Consider the following 18,462-nt stretch of genomic DNA (forward strand, 5'->3'; position numbering starts at 1 on the left):
ACTTATTTCAGGTAACCGGTTTTTATAATTTTATGGACAATTTCACTAAAGTGAAAATCAAGTGGGATTCGATTCTAGAGATTATAGACTTTCAGACCTTAAAATTGATCTAATCAATTATTAGTTATTATCAATTAGTAATCGTTATTCTTTATCACATGGAGGCAGCAGAACAAACTGTAAACGCAACATTGACATCACCACATTAAGCTATTTCAGCAAATGTTCTAGCAAACAATTCGCACATCCACTGGACACAGAGCATCATTAGCATTCATCTAGAGTCCAAAACGACTCCGGATCACGCGGCAAAAAAGGTGAACCTTGGTTTAACTTCTGCAAGGCAAGACGCCACGTTGGCCCGTCGCATACACTCGAGCACGGTCCTCCAGCTGGTATCCTCGGATCATTTCTCACCGGTACATGAAACAACACACCCTCACCAGCGCTGTCCCTCGTGTTGTTTTAACACAGAACAGATGTCACTCTGCATCAGTGTTGGCCTTTGGTCTGAGCAGGAGTAAATCCCTGCAGCCAGGTTTCAACATCTGGCGGAAGGCCTGAAACCAGAAGAGTGAAGGCTGTTCACAGCTGCACTTTAATGCCCACGATTCTGGAGTTCTTTCTCTTCTCACTCTCAAGCTTGGTTGTGTTTTGAGAGTTTTCGCTTTATCAGTGCCACATGTACAGTACATCCTGCTCTGGGCATTAAGTTACTCCTCCTCTCTTATGCAGACACACACACCCCACGACCTGTCTGAGGCTTACTTTGATATGATGCACCCCAAGGAAAACGCTTCTCTGTTTGGATGTTTGTCTTGTTAAAAAATGCATAGGCACAGACCGCACAGCCAAGCCAGCCGTGAGGGAACTATTACTGCCTTGTGTGTGTTTTTGTATATTTTTACTGGTATATTTCTGTCGTGTTAAATTGAAAGCATAAATTCTTACAAAACTGCTTCACACCAGCCAATCATTGCTGACTGCAGGCTGTGGAAGTCTAGTGATCTTTCCTCTGTCTGTAGTTTGGAATCTACAGCGCTGTAGGGTTTGATTCACCAAACTGGCAGCATTGCAGGCACAATGAAGCAATCTCTTCTGCCAGCTTAGTACAGTCAGTGAAAACGGATTGATTCCCAGTGTCATCTGCACCAGATATGCCAGCCTACTTCTTTGTGTTTTGCCTGCTATGGAGACTCATACGTGGGAATAGGCACTTACAGAGTACATTTAGTTTCACAAAGTCCAGATAATAAGCAATTTTGAAAGACATTCAGGGATGCTGATGAGGGGAATCTCTGGTACTCTGTGTCTCACAGAAGGGAAGTCGTGAGGTGTGGGAGGTGTGGTACGAGGTGAAGTGCATACAGTATGTTCAACTTCGACTGCACTCAGGTTGACCGGCATTCAGTCAAAGCAACACGTTTACAGTAATAACCGACAGGAGAGCAGCAGACTTTAAGGAAACGCTGATACTCGCTGGTGTACAGTGAGTATCACACTCAACTTTTCTGACAGCTCGTCAACAAATACTTGAAACACTATTTTACATAAAAACATTTAAATGTTTTACATGACTCTTATATGTCGTCTTTTTGATATTGTGTAAAATGATTTTTTTGATGCATCTATATACACTACCGGTCAAAGGTTTTAGAACATACTCATTTTTCCGTTTTTTATTGACCGTTGACAGTCTGTACAAAGGCAGAACAAACTGTGTTACTACACCAGTTGTGTAGTTTTACATTAATACGCACACATTTTGCAGAACCAATGTCTGTGACTAAAGTTGTTGATATGCTTTGATTTTTTATTGATGTTATTTGTACAATAAACTTTTTGTTAGCAGAATTTCGGCCTTGTCAGTTCTTCCATCAGGTTATAAATACACACAGTGGTTTGTTGAGGAGAGGCCCAAATCACTAGGGAGAAATCAGCAGATGTTAAGTTTGGACTTTCAGCTGATGAGTTAATATTAAAATTTGGCAGACAGGACTACAACAGCCTGAGGTTTCTCGGGAAAGGGATGAATTGAGTTGCTGGATGAAGCACAGCCATTACAGAAATGTATTTTCAACACCCACAGCCTCAATTATTATGATTATCATCTATTATTGTGTTTAGTCTTATCAGTATTATCATTAACCCTATTATTATTATAATTATAATTATTATAAATACCCCCCCGTCTCTCTCTTTCTCTTTCTCTCTCAACCCAGCTGGTCAAGGCAGACCCCCCCCCCACCATGAGCCGGGTTCTGTTAAAGGGAAGGTTTTTTTTGCTGCTGTCGCCAAGTCCTTGCTCAGGGGGGAATGTTGGGTCTCTGTAAATATATCTACAAAGAGTCCTGGTCTAGACCTTCTCTATGTGAAAAGTGCCCCAAGATAACCTCTGCTATGATTTGGCGCTATATAAATAAAACTGAACTGAATTGAATTGAATATGAAAATAGATGATGCTCTGAGTCTGGTTGCAAATATAAATATCCTAACCTATCGTAGTTACTGTACAAACAGTGACGGCTTGTTGATCTGCTCCAGTGGTTCCAAAACTGGGGCGCATGACCTGGGGGGAAAAACGAGGAGTGAAACTGAAGCAGAATGTACCCTTTGCAAAGTCGCCTTTTTGACTTGTCTAACATGTAACTAATAACATCACTAATTGCAGCGTAGCACCGCATGATTTGCTGGAATGCAGCCATCATTTATGTTAGTTCCACATGTGATTTTTCTGCTATGAGTAAAAAATGTCTGTTGTAAAGAAGGTCTATAAATCTGATCCATTTGGGAAAAATAACAAAATCCTGACTGCTCTGATGCTTGCAAGGCTAACAAGATTCAGAAAGAAAACATGAGGTGGAAAGTACAAGATTGATTTGAATGATTTTTGAAAGAAAAGAAAAATAAGTTGCTTCTCCAGCAAACACGTCACTCAGATGTATGATATGAGGATGCCTCTGATTTCAGTGATAGCAGGAGAACCATGTGTTTTTTCGGCAGTGTGGGTAAAGTTTAACATACATTTTTTTTATTGTTTCAATGGCATGTTTAGATAGAGCGACTAGGTTGCTGAAAATGTATTCATATCACAATTTGTACTGGATATAGTGTATGGATAACTCAATTTTGTGATAGGTAATCATATTCCAATTCTATCCTACCACATCAATTCTAGACGTAATGTGATGATGTTGCAGAATCTTGGTATTTCAGCAGATGATAACAGGGGTGGTTGCATGTCAGGGGTTTTAGCAATGGTCGGTGTATGTGACTCCCTCCTGCCTGATCGGACCAGCTGTAGATTATGAGCTGTGGGAAACTGGCAGAGGGCAGCGTGGCTGTCAGCGCTGTCCGACCGGCCTGCAGACATCAGACAGCAACTGGCACTTCAATTAGCGGGAGGCCCGGTAAAGCAGCAAAGGCAAGGGCGACCGCGGTTCCCCCTCCACTGTCGGGCTGTGTCGCTGCAGCTCTGCTTCAGCTGTCTTCAGCAGGCAGAAGATCACGAGCCCTGAGGTCTGTTTATTAGGAAACACCTGGCTCACACTAATGCAGTCTAGGCCAACAGTCCTGTGATAAATCCTCCTTCATGAACGTTCTAATGTCCCATCTTTGCTGAAACTGTGTGAAAGAGGTGTTGATTCAGCTGTGATCATTCTGGAGGACGTAGTCTGCGCTGCTGTTGAAATGTACTGCTTTATACAGAGAGGTGTTGCTGATGTTTAGCCTGGCGTCATAGATTTGAATGGGGTGGGCAAAATAATAGAAACACCAACATAACGCAATACAATTCAACACCACCACAATTTGCAACCTCAGTTGCTGACAAACTGACAACTGAGTGTATGGCACGAATGGACTTCATTCATAGTACAGTTCTTAAGAGTTACCTGGGTTTGATTGATATGGATTTTGCCCCGATGTTGGTTTTGTAATGAGGCTTCTCATCTTTGATATTTTGTGCAAGTGTGCATTGTTGTTATTGTTGTTACTTTTTATTCGTGTTTCAGCCAAATTTTCATATTAATCAAGTTTTTTAAAAAGCCTTTGAAACACACCACAATATGATAGTAAAATGACTCACTGAAATCCATAATATGGGATGTTTAAGTCAGGATGACTTGTCCTTTTATATTGAATTGCAGGAAAAATTGTGCGGTAATCTATACTACTGCTAAATGGAGAATGGATGTCTAACATTATAACTCAGATTCAGAAACCACACTGCTTTTCCAGCAGTGATAACTACTAAAATGAAGATATATGAATGGGAGTTAGTTCCTAAAGATTGTTTTCAGCTGTGTCTTAAGTGTGTTGATATGTTTCGTCAGACAGTTTGTAGTGAGGTTGAGGAGCCCTCATGATAGGCCTTTGGCTCTTCATAGTAGGTAAAGAACAGGTGTAACAGATAACATTAACAACGGCTGGTTTATTCCAGTGAGCCAGCCTACACAATACCAAGAGCCGGGAACTGGCTCGGCTAAATAGATCGGTCATTGTTAAGTTTAATAACTCCACCTGTGCTTTCTCTGCTATGACATGTCAGGAGGGCTGTCCTGAAAGAGCTCTATATATGTCTAAGCCCACCAACTTCTGCTGGTTGATGGGAGCTGCAACAAAAATTTGATTCTAACAAGTGTCCTGGGAACAGCGGTTACACCAAGATATAGCAGTACAACACTGAAAACCAGACTCAACAACCGTGTCTAAGAGCAACAGTTTGTTTAAACCAGTGTAAACGAATAATTTAACATGGAACTACTGAAGAAATTAATCAAATGTGAAAAAAACAACTCCATTTCTGTTTATACTGGTTTTAACAAGGGAAGAATCTACTATGCCCCAGTATTTTAGCAGATACATCTCCAGCGCTAGCCCTGTACACAACTTTTAGCTCATTAAAGTTCAGAAAACTTGTTGTATTTCCAGCAACAATAACAACAACAAACAAAAGGAAGAGCATGAGGTTGTAAAACCAGTTTTCACCTGGGTCTTCTCTCGCTTTGTTGAGATGTTTCATCGGGCTGCCCGCCGGACCGGCTCGCATCAAGCTGCTGTTCTGTGTGGAGGCAGAAGATGGCGCCCAAACGTCAAGTGAGAAACAAAACATCCGCTGCAGCCAATAACCAGCGGTTTACAAGTCACTAACCAGACACTTGGCACAGGCACTACATTTAGACCTTTCAGAAATTTAAAATAGCACAACACAGCGGAATTACATGGTTGCATCTGTGGAACTATATTTCTTATTTTCATCTCCTGTGCTATTAAGCTTCTTTAAGCTAGTAAAAGTGTAGAACCGTTTAGTTTTACTGTGATATCTGCATGAAATCCATTTGAGACTTGTCAGGTGGTTACTAGACATCTTAATCGAAGAAATCTGTTTATATAGCCCCCCTCACACACACACGCACACACACACACACACACACACCACACACACACACACACGCACACACACCCTTCGCTAGCCTCCTCTGATTGGACGTGCGTCCTGTCAGTAAATGCACCGGGCCCATTGTGCTGCCTTCATTTGCTCCTGAAACTCTGGAATCTACACAATCAATACACGTTTTTGTTTTTGTTTTTTCCCTAATGAAATAAAAACGACAAAGTCAACATTAATGTGAGAGACAGTTTTTAATAGCGGAATATGTTTTAATCCTGAAAACAAACACCAAAGCACTGACATATAACGACGATTGGTATGGCAATAATGCGGGTTGCAGTTTAAACAAAATCACCCACCAATTACCTTGAATAATTAGCACGACTTTTGCCGCCTCTGCTCTTGAGACATCACATCTCGACAGCCCGGCCAGTACAAAAACTAAAGCCTTTCCCACTCCCGTTCCCTGCATAGTTCTTCTACGTATCCTACAGCCCTTTGTTGTTTTGTGACGTTTGCTTACGCCTGTCCTATTTGAATATTCCCTACAGCTCGTGAAGGCAGCAGTGTGGCCCTGCAGAGCTAAAGCCATCACAGGCAGCGGCTACGACGAGCAGCGCGGCGACATCGGGGGCCACCGCAGCGGCGCAGTCTTTATCGCTGCCTATTTATTTCATTATAACGGCAATGGAGTACAGTGCAGCGGATTTTTAGATGCGTTTGAACTGGTAAGAAACATTGTTTTCCATTCGACTCATTCAGCTCGCGTCTACCTCTAAGGCGGAATGAATCACTTTGATTTGTCCAGGTATTATTGTTATTGACGTTTCTTGGACGTAAACGTGCTCAGCCTGTTAGCTAGCTACATCTCCGTCTGCCTCTAAACGGAAAGGCTGTCCAGATGAGGCGTCGGCTGTTTTTAATGCGATAGCCGGTGTGTGTTCATTGAAATACACGCTGTACACCAGCATACATCTAGCCTATGTCACTGGGAGGGAGAAACAGCACCCGAAGCAAATGAGACAAGTAGGTTATCCACGGTTATTTGCTTAAAAAAAAAGAGTTATTACGCTGTGTTTATTGTGTCACAGGAGGAGTTTAGCCTTCAGTTCATCTTGACGCGTCGGTTTCCGATCCTCTCCGCGCGGTTGTTTACCTTGTTCTCTCCCTTTCTCCCATCGTCATCATCAGCATCTCCTCTTGATGCTTGGCGGAGTGAGATGAAGGACGCATGATTCAGAGTGGCTCTCTCCTCTGGGAGGCTGGGAGGCTTGTGCGTGCGGTGGTGACACCACAGTGCTCAGTTAACTTTGAGGACCAGGTTGCATTCCCGCACATGAGGTGAGGTGCGTTGACATCGCTCTGATACCATCTACCCAAGCTGTTGTATCTCACCCGATGTTTGGTTGTGATTTTCTGGACGATACCGCGGTGTTTAGCTCCTGTATCCCCACTTTGTATCCTTCTCAACAAGTCGGAAGATGTATCGCAAGTTTCACATCGCAAGCATTTTAATCAGGCTAGTATGCACTGTGCTGAGAACCTAAATACTCTACTGAGACTCAAGCCCTCTTCCTCTTCCTCATCACGGAAGGAAAGTTTCTCCCCGCTTCCCTTTGGGAAGTGGGGTTAAATGCTCTTGGTACCTCTGTCTCCTTTTAAAAAATTGATGGGCATCCCTCCATCCGTTTCTTTCAGCCCATAAAACCTGGCAAGGTCTGAAACGCAGCCATTTGTTCCGCAGGTTGTGTTTGCAAAATTAGTGTAATTGATTATATTGTTGGTCGCTGACATTAGGCGCCCAACACTTTCTCTCTTACATCGGCATTTCCTCCCTCAAGAAGTGTTTCTTCATGATGGGACCTCTATTTACAACATGTGACTGACAGCAAGACTTGCTACTTGTAATGAATTTATTTTAGGAGGCACTCAGGGGAAAACTGCAGAAACTACAATGTGATGTCGAGTTGTAATCTCCCCTTTCCTTTTGCTGTAGGAGTACTGTTATCCCTGTTTTCAGAAATCCAACTTCCTTGGGGTTTGAGCGGTGCCAGCAGCTGGCAGACCGCTCGCTGACTCCGCTAAATTTAAGATTTTTTGCACCAGGAAGACAAAGCTGCTCGTTTTACAACCGTGTGACGTTATGGCCAACTGAGTTCAGGTGCAGTGTATGGAAGCGCGGTATGCTGTCAGGCTCTGTGAGTGGATGTGTCCCCAGGCTGCCGGGATAATCTCTGTCGAGATGTAATAGACTTGGAAACGCTGCCATCGAGCTGTGCTCCTAATCACAATTCACCCCCGTCACTGACTGACGGAAGGGTACTTTGGGCTGGCAGGAGAGCCCTGATCAGGCAGGTTATCACACAGAGGTGAGAAAGTTAAGACAGTAGAACACACTAAATTTAATGCAGTACAGGAAGTATGTGCTTGTAGTGTCTGCTAATGAGCTGCACTTGTTATTTGAATCATCCCAATAATAAACTTGGGGAACATTAGTCTGCAGTCTGTTTTTTTGATGGAATCGACTTTACATGTTTAACATTTTAAGACATGCACGTGCTGTACCGGTCACTGTTGTCTCTTTTAGTGTTGGTCCTGACTGGGACTCTTGTTTCTCTGATTGAATCTGTTAAGGAAGTTTTGGTTTCAGTGGCATATGCCTGTTTGTGGTTCTCAATGTTTTCGGCTTGCAAGCCCTCAACATTAGGCAAGGTCTACTCATGACTACTCGTCAGAGGTTATGGCCTTAATTTTATTTTCTCTTATCAGAATGTTTGATTTGAACCCTTTTTAGAGGCTTGAATAGCTGAAAATATAAAGTATTTCACAAGAGAAAAGAAAAAATTGAGACTATAATAAATAATGAAAATAATCCAGCACATGTGATCCCTATGCATATTATGATGCAGATTTGGATGAAGATTCAGTTTAAAAGACTATTGATTTATTCTCTAAACACATCAACAGATTAGGAAGATTGTGCTGTCTTGGTCCCTGTATTTGCTCTTGTTGTGATTTCTACTTTTAAACTTACGTTGGCATTGACCCACTTTGGACCTAGTCTGGCTCAACCTGGATAGCACCTGCTCTTGGAATTTGCTCAGACTCAGTTCGTGTGACCCATTCTTCTCTGTAATGTACCTTTGATTCATGCTGCCTAGGTGTGCCTCGCTGTACTGTACACTGATGATGTGCTGCATCACAGTACTGTGATCCCGTTGTCCTCAGTGTGCCCCCGCTCAGAGAGGTGCATATACTTACTGGGAAGTACAGTGGTTACATCATTCCCAATGTCACTTTGGTCACTGTACACTCCGTGGCTGGAGCCATTTTGAACAGATTTGGATCTGTCTAATAGCCAGTGCACAGAGCTGGCATTGCCCACGGTAAAGCTCTAAACCTCATCATTTTGCAACTTTATGTAACCTATAATCTCTGTTGCCTAAGAATTACACACTTTCCCAACTCTCAACAGGCAGTGATTGTTGACATCAAAAAGACGCAGGAGGGTTTGAGGTAGATCACATTTAAATTCAGGGCTAGTGCTGCAATTTAATAATAAGTTTCTGTATCAATTAAACGATTTACTTTTTTTCAAAAAACATTCACTTTTTTTCCAGGATTTTCAACCACACCCCATGGTGTTCATCATCATCAACTGTTTGCCCAGTTGTCATGGAGCTTGAAGTTTAGTCAGTTCATAACACCTGGTCAACCTGATTGAAGTTAATTACTTAGGTCAGGTAATAATAAGTGAGCTGTCTCCATGACGACTAAGCAAGATCCATCCCCTGATGGAAAAAGCCAGCAAGCAAATGGTAAATGGACTGAACTTATATAGCGCTTTTCTAGTCTTATCGGCCACTCAAAGCGCTTTGCACTACTGCCACATTCACCCATTCACACACACACACTCACATAGCGCTCTTCCTATACAAACAGCGCTTTTTTTTTCAATATACACACACACAGATATACACACATATGATACGTGGGAGGCAATTTGGGGTTCAGCATCTTGGCCAAGGACACTTCGACATGCGGACTGTAGGAGCTGGGGATCGAACCACCGACCTTCTGGCTAGTGGACGATCCGCTATACCTCCTGAGAACAGCCGCCCTGAGTGGACCTTGAATTAAGTTTTTTTGTCAGAATACTTTTTCAACCTCGACAATAAACTTTGTTGCTCAAAAACACATTTGTTCATGTACAGGTAAGAAGTTGGAATATACAGTAGATACCATATAAACATACATAAACAATTACATAACAAACCTACATCATCTATATAAGGTGTATATACAGGGTTGTGGTCTTGGTGGTATTATGCTGTAAATGTAGTGCTAGATTCTGGAATAAATATTAGATGTATTAAGTTACTTTATATTCAGTGGTGGTTTATACAGCCTTCTTAGACCTGTATATGCCATTGCATGTATTCAACAAAAGTTGAAGAAAAAAATACTTCTCCCCAGCTGGAGTGTCCAGTCCAGGAGTTGATGTCATCACATGAAGCTTGCAGTGGGTCAGCTGGCCCTGGCTCATGCACTTGGGACAGGGAGTACAGTCAGCCACTCCTCTGCGCTCAGCATCACGCCAGAACCTCAGAGGTCAGAAAGACACCACAACAACGCTGTCCTTTGTGTCACATTTCATCCCTCTCCACTGGGAGAGGGATGAAATGTGTCTCTCTCTACGTGTCTTTTATTTCCCTGCAGTTGGTGGCTGAGTCGTGACGTACACGCAGGCTTAAATGAAGTTATTGTTACAGATGAATAAATGTTGAAACACAGATGAATGCAGGCTATGAAGAGCTGGTGGGGACGTACGCTGACATGTGAGAGCTACTTATCATGTGATCACCTCTGAATGTCTGCGATCCCCCCAGCATCTCCCTATCACAACTCCTAGCTTTCTTTTCACTCTGCTAATCAAAAACCCAGAATTTTCTCTGTTGCGTTTTTTACGCAACATTTTACACAATCCAACAGCTTCATTAAAAAATAGGAATGTTTGTGAGCCAGACATATGCCGATGGGTCATTGCAGCGTTGCAGCGATATCATGGGAGGAAATGATGTGTGAAAGCGATACACTTGCATTGAAGCTTGTCAAAAACGGGCCCACGGAGATGTCCGTCTCCAGGGTGTTTCTTCGAAGGAATTCAGTTAGCAGGAGTTGTCTCGCCTCAAGGAGCTGGAGTAACTCAGATCCTATCACACTGACCACATCATGCACAATCCCTTATCAGCCCACCACTTTCACCTGTCACAGCTCGTCTTTGTGTTTGTTGGCTAAAAAATTTGCATAGTCAGTTACTGGTCGTCGAGTGTTGCTTCATTTCTTCTGGGAAGAATCACAGTTGCTCATTTACATCTGGAGCACAGGCAAGGCATGAAAACACCAGCAAGTGTAGCTTTCTTTCATATCCTGCTCAACATTTTCCATTTTTAATCTCCCTCTCTTTTTTTTATTCCTTAATCTCTCCAGTTCCATTTAGCTCTCAAGTCCATTTAGCCTTTATTCAGGAGTGCAGTAGTGCATTGGAGCTTCTGAGTCTATATTCACAACCTTACCACTGAATAAATTGAGCAGAAATCGTTTAATTCTGCCAGCCACCACCCAACCGGAAAGTTTATACGGATACAGAAGCAGTGGAATGGCAGTGGTAGGTTCCTATAACAGGTTTCAGCAATGTGCGGGTGTCTGAGTAGCTAGTCAGAGATCCAAGGCATAATGTGGTGGTTGGAGAAGCAGCTGGGAGATCAGAGAGAGCTAACTGACTCAGTGTATTATGCTTTCTCAAACTTTGTCTTGTGTATTATATGCTATATTTGTCCAGCTTAAATTCCTCAGTGTGTTGTCATTAACCAGTGGCTTTTCATATTTTATCGCATGTCTACATAGACTTACTATTACTGCTAACATTTAGAAATTAGTGTTTTCCCACCTTCCAGACAGCCAGTGCTTTCCATTTCACCAATAGTACAGACAGACTACAAATTATTCTTGCCTGACAGCTGCTTTACAAATTACCATGCAATAGTAGAGTACATTTAGTGGACAAAAATGAAAGCAGACGACTAAAGCGGAAACAATTAGTCAATGAATCAATTAGTCAATTGTCATAAAATTAATTGTTAACTATTTTGATAATCAATTAATTTTTCAAGTCATTTTGTAAGTAAAAATGCTGAAAATCCACTGGCTCTAGCCTTAAAGATGTGTATATTTGCTGCTGATAAATGTCTATGGTAAACTCAATATCTTTGGATTTTGAAGTGTTAGTTGGATAAAGACATAATTTTTGGCATTATAAAATTTTGATTAACATTTTTCATTATTTTTGACACTGTATTGACCAAACAATAAATCAGTTGATCAAAAAAATAATTTTCTTACTGTATAGAAATGTCAGTGGAACTTTCAAAATACCACAGCATGGTTTAGACAATGGTTGGCAGTAATGAAAATACATGGTTTATAGTAAATGCACAAACACAGTTGTGAAAGTAAAAATCCACCTCACAACGACTGAACACTCTAAGAAACTATTGCTGTTTACCTCTTTTTTTGGGCTCACTGACTTGGTTGGTGATTTGCTCTGCCGTATATGTACATGCTGACATATTTCCAGAGCATTTCGTTGGGAAAGTCTAAAACATGAACTGTAACCATCAGGTCCTATTATGAGCAAAGATTTCTTTGATCCTTCTTACATTTCACTCAATCAAAACTAATCAATTTTTTCCAACTGACAGTAGCCTACACCAGTATGCAATGCAAGTTTAACATTACAGAAAAGACAAAAACTCTGTCAACAGGTGTTAGAGCCTGACCAATAAAACCTTATTTCAGATGTACACTATTTGTATATGGTATGGGCATACATGTTTGCTAAAGTCCATCCAAGACTGGACTTTTGAGGCCCATATAGATATTTTTTATCGATGCACAACATGAACAAAATGTTTTGATAAGGATTCCTGTATTTTGCTTGTTAAAGAATTGTGATCACGGTATGTACTGAGTGGGACATTTTGCAGTTGAAGAGTAAGCTTGTCAGAGCTCTCAAGTGGACAAACTACGTATGTGAAGGTGACACTTTATAAATAACCTCAAACATGTTTTTTTCAAATTTTTCAATTTTGTACTTATATATATATAAGGCATCCTTATCAAAAATGTTAATGTGGTTATGTGAAATAAAAGTGAAAACTGACTCACATATTCCTTTTTCCAACTCTCAAGTGTCGATATCACTGTTAGCCTCGTAAATTCAGACTCCCTTGGGCTCTAATAATAGGAATAATAGGAATTCAGGAAATCATGAGCTAAAGCAGACGGAAACAAGGTGGACGGAAAGGAAGTGAGCATCAAATACATGGATGTTGCATCACAAAATAGCTGCCTAAATTAATCAAATGTCTCCAACGATTATGCCTTACAGTGTATTTAGTGTATTCAGTGTATTTGTGTTCTTTTGACGGATAAAAAAAAGTCTCAAATCCAAACAGAAACAGAGGAAAGTCACTTTGCATTTTATGACATACACAGTGACTGTTAATGATTCGGTGAAATGCTGCCAGTTAAGCGTCCTCCTTTTAGGTTTGTAGACTAAAGACAAGTAGAAGAAAAAATTGGGCTTAAAAATAAAATTTGTCAATTGATCTCAATACTCTTCTTAATCTTTAAATGGGTTTCTGACCTCGATATGGCACTGATGAGGATTAATGCTCAAAATTGTGAAACAGAACAAGTGAAGTATTTGATGTCTGGGATCAGGCTGGTGGATTGGCTGTGTTGATGATTAGCCTGTGTCTTTTAAAGCACAGTGCCTCTTTAGTCAACATTTGAGCATTTAAGGCTGTCTTCTGACCGAGACACAAGTAGCAATCATGTGGGCGTTACTCTCCTCGCTGAAACCGCGGGCTAGGCGGACAAAACATCTCACTACGCTTTATTATTTATTAATGATATGTTTGCCATGGAGGCGGGCAGACTGATGACAAGTGTTTGTATTTTGAGGGGAAAACAAAAGTGCTTTCTGTAAATATGTTAATGGCCTAGAGCGTTTTCATACATAATTAACTTGTGCTAACTGTGAAATTTCCAGCTGTGTCTAATGTCATGTGTGAGTGACAAAGATGATATTCTGTCTCAACAAAGCCTGCCTGTGCTACACGTGGACGATGCCGTTTGAAAATCTGCATTGCAAAGAAGCTATTATGCTCTATGCTTCTATGAATTTCAATGTGGACCTATACTGTTTCTGATTCTGCTTCATGCACACAGATTTCCTCTCAGAGCACAGTGGAAGAGTGTCTGTTTATATGTCGAAAGAATTCCTGCTTCTGAGCCTTCATCTTATCTCAGATAGTAACTATGTATCAGACTCCTCGCCAAGAGATTCTGTTACGGCCATTTTTCAGTGCAGTATACAGTCTCCTGAACTCTGCTTCCTGTCTGCCCTCTGTGTTAACCCTGCTCTCTGTTTGAACGTGCAGCATCAGTTGTCTGCATTGCTGATGCAGCTGCGAGATGCTGACAAAGGAGATGATTGCTCATCTTGGCTGTGGCGTCATGTTGGCACACTAGACCTGAGCCTTCACCAGGACCCGTTAAAAAGGTTGTGACGTCGCCAAGGGATAAATCCATGTTGGCAGAGTCACAGGGCTTTATCTTCAGGATGCTCTGTCACATGTTAAATAACCCCCAAAGAGAAAGTTGTTATTCCCACTGTGGCCATTTTGTATGTATGTTTTGATCGGGGTTGGAGAGTCCATACAACCATCCAGAATCAGGATTAGTTTTTATAATTTCACAGATTCCCCAGGAAATGTAAAAGAAACACATTGGTCTAAATAATTTGTAATGATAGGGTTTCATTTTAAAGAGTGACATAACTGTAGGAATTTGATGAGTTTGAGTGGCCACCACCATGAAAGAGGTGAATCTTATGAATCTAAAGCAGAATTGCTTTAAGATGCAGTATCACTGAGGGTTCTCCTAGGTGCTGGCTGCAAAAACTCTTCAACTGCATAAACTCGAGCACAGAAATTGCTATTTTCTCTTCTTGTAATGGAAGATTTTGAAAATCCTTGTTTTCAGGAGCACATTAAAGCTCAAACTGACTGAAGTCTGGGGCAAATATGACACCAGTTCACCCAAGTTTAAAAACCTCTCAGAAATTTATGGTTATTATATTAAATTCTGTATCCATGTTTTTCTATTCCACATCCATGATATATAAGAGTTATCAGTATTACCAGTTTCTGACTTATAAATAGCGTTCAAATCAACATTCTAGATGTAATTATGGCTGGAAAACTGATTTTTATGAAAGCTCTGATTTATCTGACTTTACACTAACTGATATGGAAGTTCCTGAAAACCAAACAAACATGGATGCATGTCAGCCAAAGGCTGGATATACAGTAGAGGAAAGGCACAGTTGTTATATTCGTTAATTGTTTATGTAATTTGACTCGAAATCATTGTAAATGAGGGTCTCCCTCAATGATTGTAAATATAAATAAATAAAGGAGGATGATATTCCTAACTTTCACAATTCTATAAATGGGAATCTTTCCCATCTCTCACCAACATCCATCATATATGACATAAACCAGTATGAGTGCCACATCTTCTCAGAGGGGGGGTAAATGGTAAATGGTCCTCACTTATATTGCGCTTTTTTTTTTTTTTTTTCCTCCACATTTGAACAAATGTTCGAATTTCGAATAAAAAGTGACAACCCTAGTAAATGCAGACTGCCAGTGCAGACAGAGTACTGGAGACCTTATGTGCTGTGAGAAAAATTGTCCATTTTAATCCACGCCTTAGCAGTGTCTCTCAGTCAGCCTCTCAGCGAGGGCTGGCAGCCCACTGACAGTCCTGACCTGTTAGTCAAATTACATCTGTCGCGCTCATGGGGGTCCTAGCATGTCATATCTTGACCATGAACTCCATGACAATGTTTCAGAAAAACACAGGCTGCTGAATATACTGTATTATCACTACAGAACTACCCCACAGTCTGTAAGGTTGCTCTAAATCCATATAAAGGCTGTAGCCTGCAGCTGTAAGCTTTGCAAATGCAGCTATTATTGAAATGGCAAAATGCCCTACTTACCCTTTAGAGACTAGCCCTAAAATGAACCAGAAGTGGGCGGCTGACGGTGAGCTTTATATTAAATTGTACAAGGCATGACGCATCTGCAGCGCAGAGGGAAAGCAGTTGCCCACCACCACCAGAGAGTTGGGTTCATTTCCCAGCTTGGACACATTGGCTTGGCCCCGGCCCCCCAAAGAACATGAGTCCCTGTCGCTGAGATACTGACTTCTGCAGGCTGGTTCTGTGATCGGTTCTGGTTTTCTGTTGATCGATTTGATCAGTTAATTGACTAATAATTTCATCTCTACTTTTTAGTTTCAAATACTCACAGTAGCCTCGAAAGGTGGCTCTATAAAGCTTTTCTTCTTTGTGGAGCCTTGATTCACAGCTTTTACAGTGGTTCCCAAGGTCACCCAGAATCATGGCAAAAAAGCATCAAAGCGCCAAAGTTCAACTGAGAGTAGCATTTGGTGTGGTTTACCGGCAAAGCAGAGATTGTTTTGAACATAAACAGTGGAGAAGTGAATTAGGATTTTTTTGGTGGAGCATACCCTTATGATCTTCTCAAATGTGAATATTTTCTGGTTTTCTTTGTCTTCTGTGATAGTAAACTGGATATCTTTGGGCATTTGGATTGTTGGTTGGACAAAACAAGATATCTGAAGATGTCACCTTTGCCTCTGATTGATCATTCCAGTAATCATTAGTTGAAACCCTGAAAAAAGCATTTAAAGGATAACAGAAAGTACTGTATGAGCAGCAGCAGCAGAATGACTGAACCCGTTGTGCCTAAGCTGGTCATGTGACAGCTCAGTATGGCTGAATGACTTCCCCCGCAGCCCCACTGCCATTATGTTTATTGGAGGGGGCTGCTGATGAAAAGACAGAGTCAGCTCTCCCTCCGGGGCCGGGGGATCCACACACTCACAGCAAAGCCTGCTGGGAGCCCGTCGCCGTGACTGCCTGGGCCAACAGGGAGAGACAAGAGTCCACAGACATGTGGGGCAGCCATATGGCAATTTTCTGCTGGTAAAGACGACTTAAATCACATGTTTCACTCTTACACTGAGGTCGGCTGGAGTATTTTGGAACACCCTCACAGTTCTTACGCACATAAGTCTAAAACAGACACACTGAAACCATCAGCTGAAAAAGCCGTTTTGTTTCTGGCCGAACATTTGAGTACTACTGGCACTTTACTCACATCCCACTATAGTAACAGTTGTTTTTAAAGATATTTTCTGACCTTGTGATTTGAATTCTTAAGAGGGGAGTGCAAAAGTTTATGATGTCACTCATTGAACATGTGAGATACCACAGACTTTAATTGAAAGGAAAACCATCAACTCGGACATCTTTCATCCTGTTGTCTTCATTACCTTTTCTTTTTTGTCTTTCTTATTTCCTCTGTTTCGTCTTCTGCTTTGTCTCTTTGTGTTCTGTGTTATCTGCTAAGAGGCAGGGAGGTCTTAGCAGTCAGCACTTTGCTTCATTTCTAGCACCTCATACAGTCATCTACGTCACTAACTACGTGCACATCTCTGCCATTCAGCTGGGGATTTTAAATCAGGAAGTGTTGTATTTAAAAAGAGTAGGTAGTGTCTGTGGATGTGGTCAAACCGGTGGCTGCAGCACCATGACATTGGCCGATAATATCTGCACTGACAGTCTAATGACCATCCCACTTGACATTAATTGTCTGCATTGCCAGATAAAAATGTACAAACACAGTGAAGTATATTTTTCAGGTTGTTTCCCATTAGGCCCTGCTTCACGTGTATTGATCTTGTGCAGATAAAAATCAGCTCAACTGAACCGTTCAATCTGTGGAGGCCTGATACAACCAATAACAGGAAGTATTTATGTAATAGACACCCACAAACACAAACAACCACCAGCAGCTGAAACAGCAGCAGCCTTCCACATGGGCAGGTGCTGTTACAGAGCAAACAGTTGCATCACGTCGGTGAAGCCTGCATGCATAGATTAGCAGGGCCGAGCTTTAAAGTCAAATCAGCTGCTAATGAGTTCCACCATGTTTGGCAGCAGAGACAGCACATCTTTGTAAAGAAAGGGCAGTTAGGAGGCACACTATGCAGTTAACCCCAGCCCTCCTGCCACACAGTAACTCCACTGTGTGATTCTGCTGTCAGTCAAAGAGCTGGCAGCTACTGTAAAGTTTATCCAGTAGCTGCCAGCTCTGGAGAAGTATCTTGTAAATAAAGGTTGCCATGTGACGCATCAGAAATGCCCTTTATGCTTTAGTTCTGCACTGATTTACAAAGGACTTATTCTAATGTAGGAGTTATTGAAGGCTTTCTCATGAAAGCATCAGCTGAATGCTAAAATGAAAGCAGAATGGTGTAACTTTTTTAGTGTAACTTGAATGGAAATGCAGAGAAAGGTTTAAATATTGCAAAAAAACGTTATGTGCTTGGCGAGGTGGAAAGTTGATGTATTGATTAAAAACAAACTGCGACAAAGTGCAATAGAAACTGACTTAGCAAAGAAATCATAACATACGTGAAGCACATGACCACTGAAAAGCCAACGAGTGGAGGCAGACTAAAACATTGGGTCTGTGTGGAGTGATGAGGAGGCTGTAACATCCCTCAAATTAATTCATGAAACCAACATAAGTGTCGTATTTCCATCATGGTTTCCACGTGGTTTTCTATCATTTGAGGTCTGACTGGAAGTTTTGTGATTACGTCATTTCGGTGTAACCTCTTCTTCTGCAATGGTTTAATAGCACCCGACCTCACAAAAAAGCAAAAATTAGACAAAAATTAATAAAAATTTGTATTTTTATTTTCCTTCTTTACACCCCATGAATTTTCTCAAGACCCCTCAGATTGATCTTGTGACCCTTTGGAAGGGGCTAGACTAACCAACTTACAGCAACTGTACATAAAGCAGTTAAAGCTAGCATCACCTCAACCAGCTACAACTG

The 18,462-nt window shown here is 41.4% G+C and overlaps 1 protein-coding gene across 9 annotated transcripts in view; it reads left to right on the forward strand.

The window, feature by feature from the left end:
* Positions 1-5,938: 5,938 nt before the first annotated feature.
* Positions 5,939-18,462, forward strand: part of fynb (FYN proto-oncogene, Src family tyrosine kinase b) — a 90,630-nt gene continuing 78,106 nt past the window's right edge. For 3 of the 9 annotated variants that reach the window (XM_040124402.1, XM_040124410.1, XM_040124409.1), the window contains exon 1: positions 5,939-6,120. The gene's annotated coding sequence lies outside the window, so the exon portion shown is untranslated. Of the gene's footprint in view, positions 6,121-6,268; positions 6,419-6,583; positions 6,739-9,868; positions 10,004-18,462 lie in introns of those variants that run through there. The other 6 variants (XM_040124405.1, XM_040124408.1, XM_040124406.1 and 3 more) reach the window with 6 other exon arrangements.

The sequence above is a fragment of the Xiphias gladius genome, chromosome 4 (assembly GCF_016859285.1).
Source record: "Xiphias gladius isolate SHS-SW01 ecotype Sanya breed wild chromosome 4, ASM1685928v1, whole genome shotgun sequence".
Lineage (NCBI taxonomy): Eukaryota > Metazoa > Chordata > Actinopteri > Istiophoriformes > Xiphiidae > Xiphias > Xiphias gladius.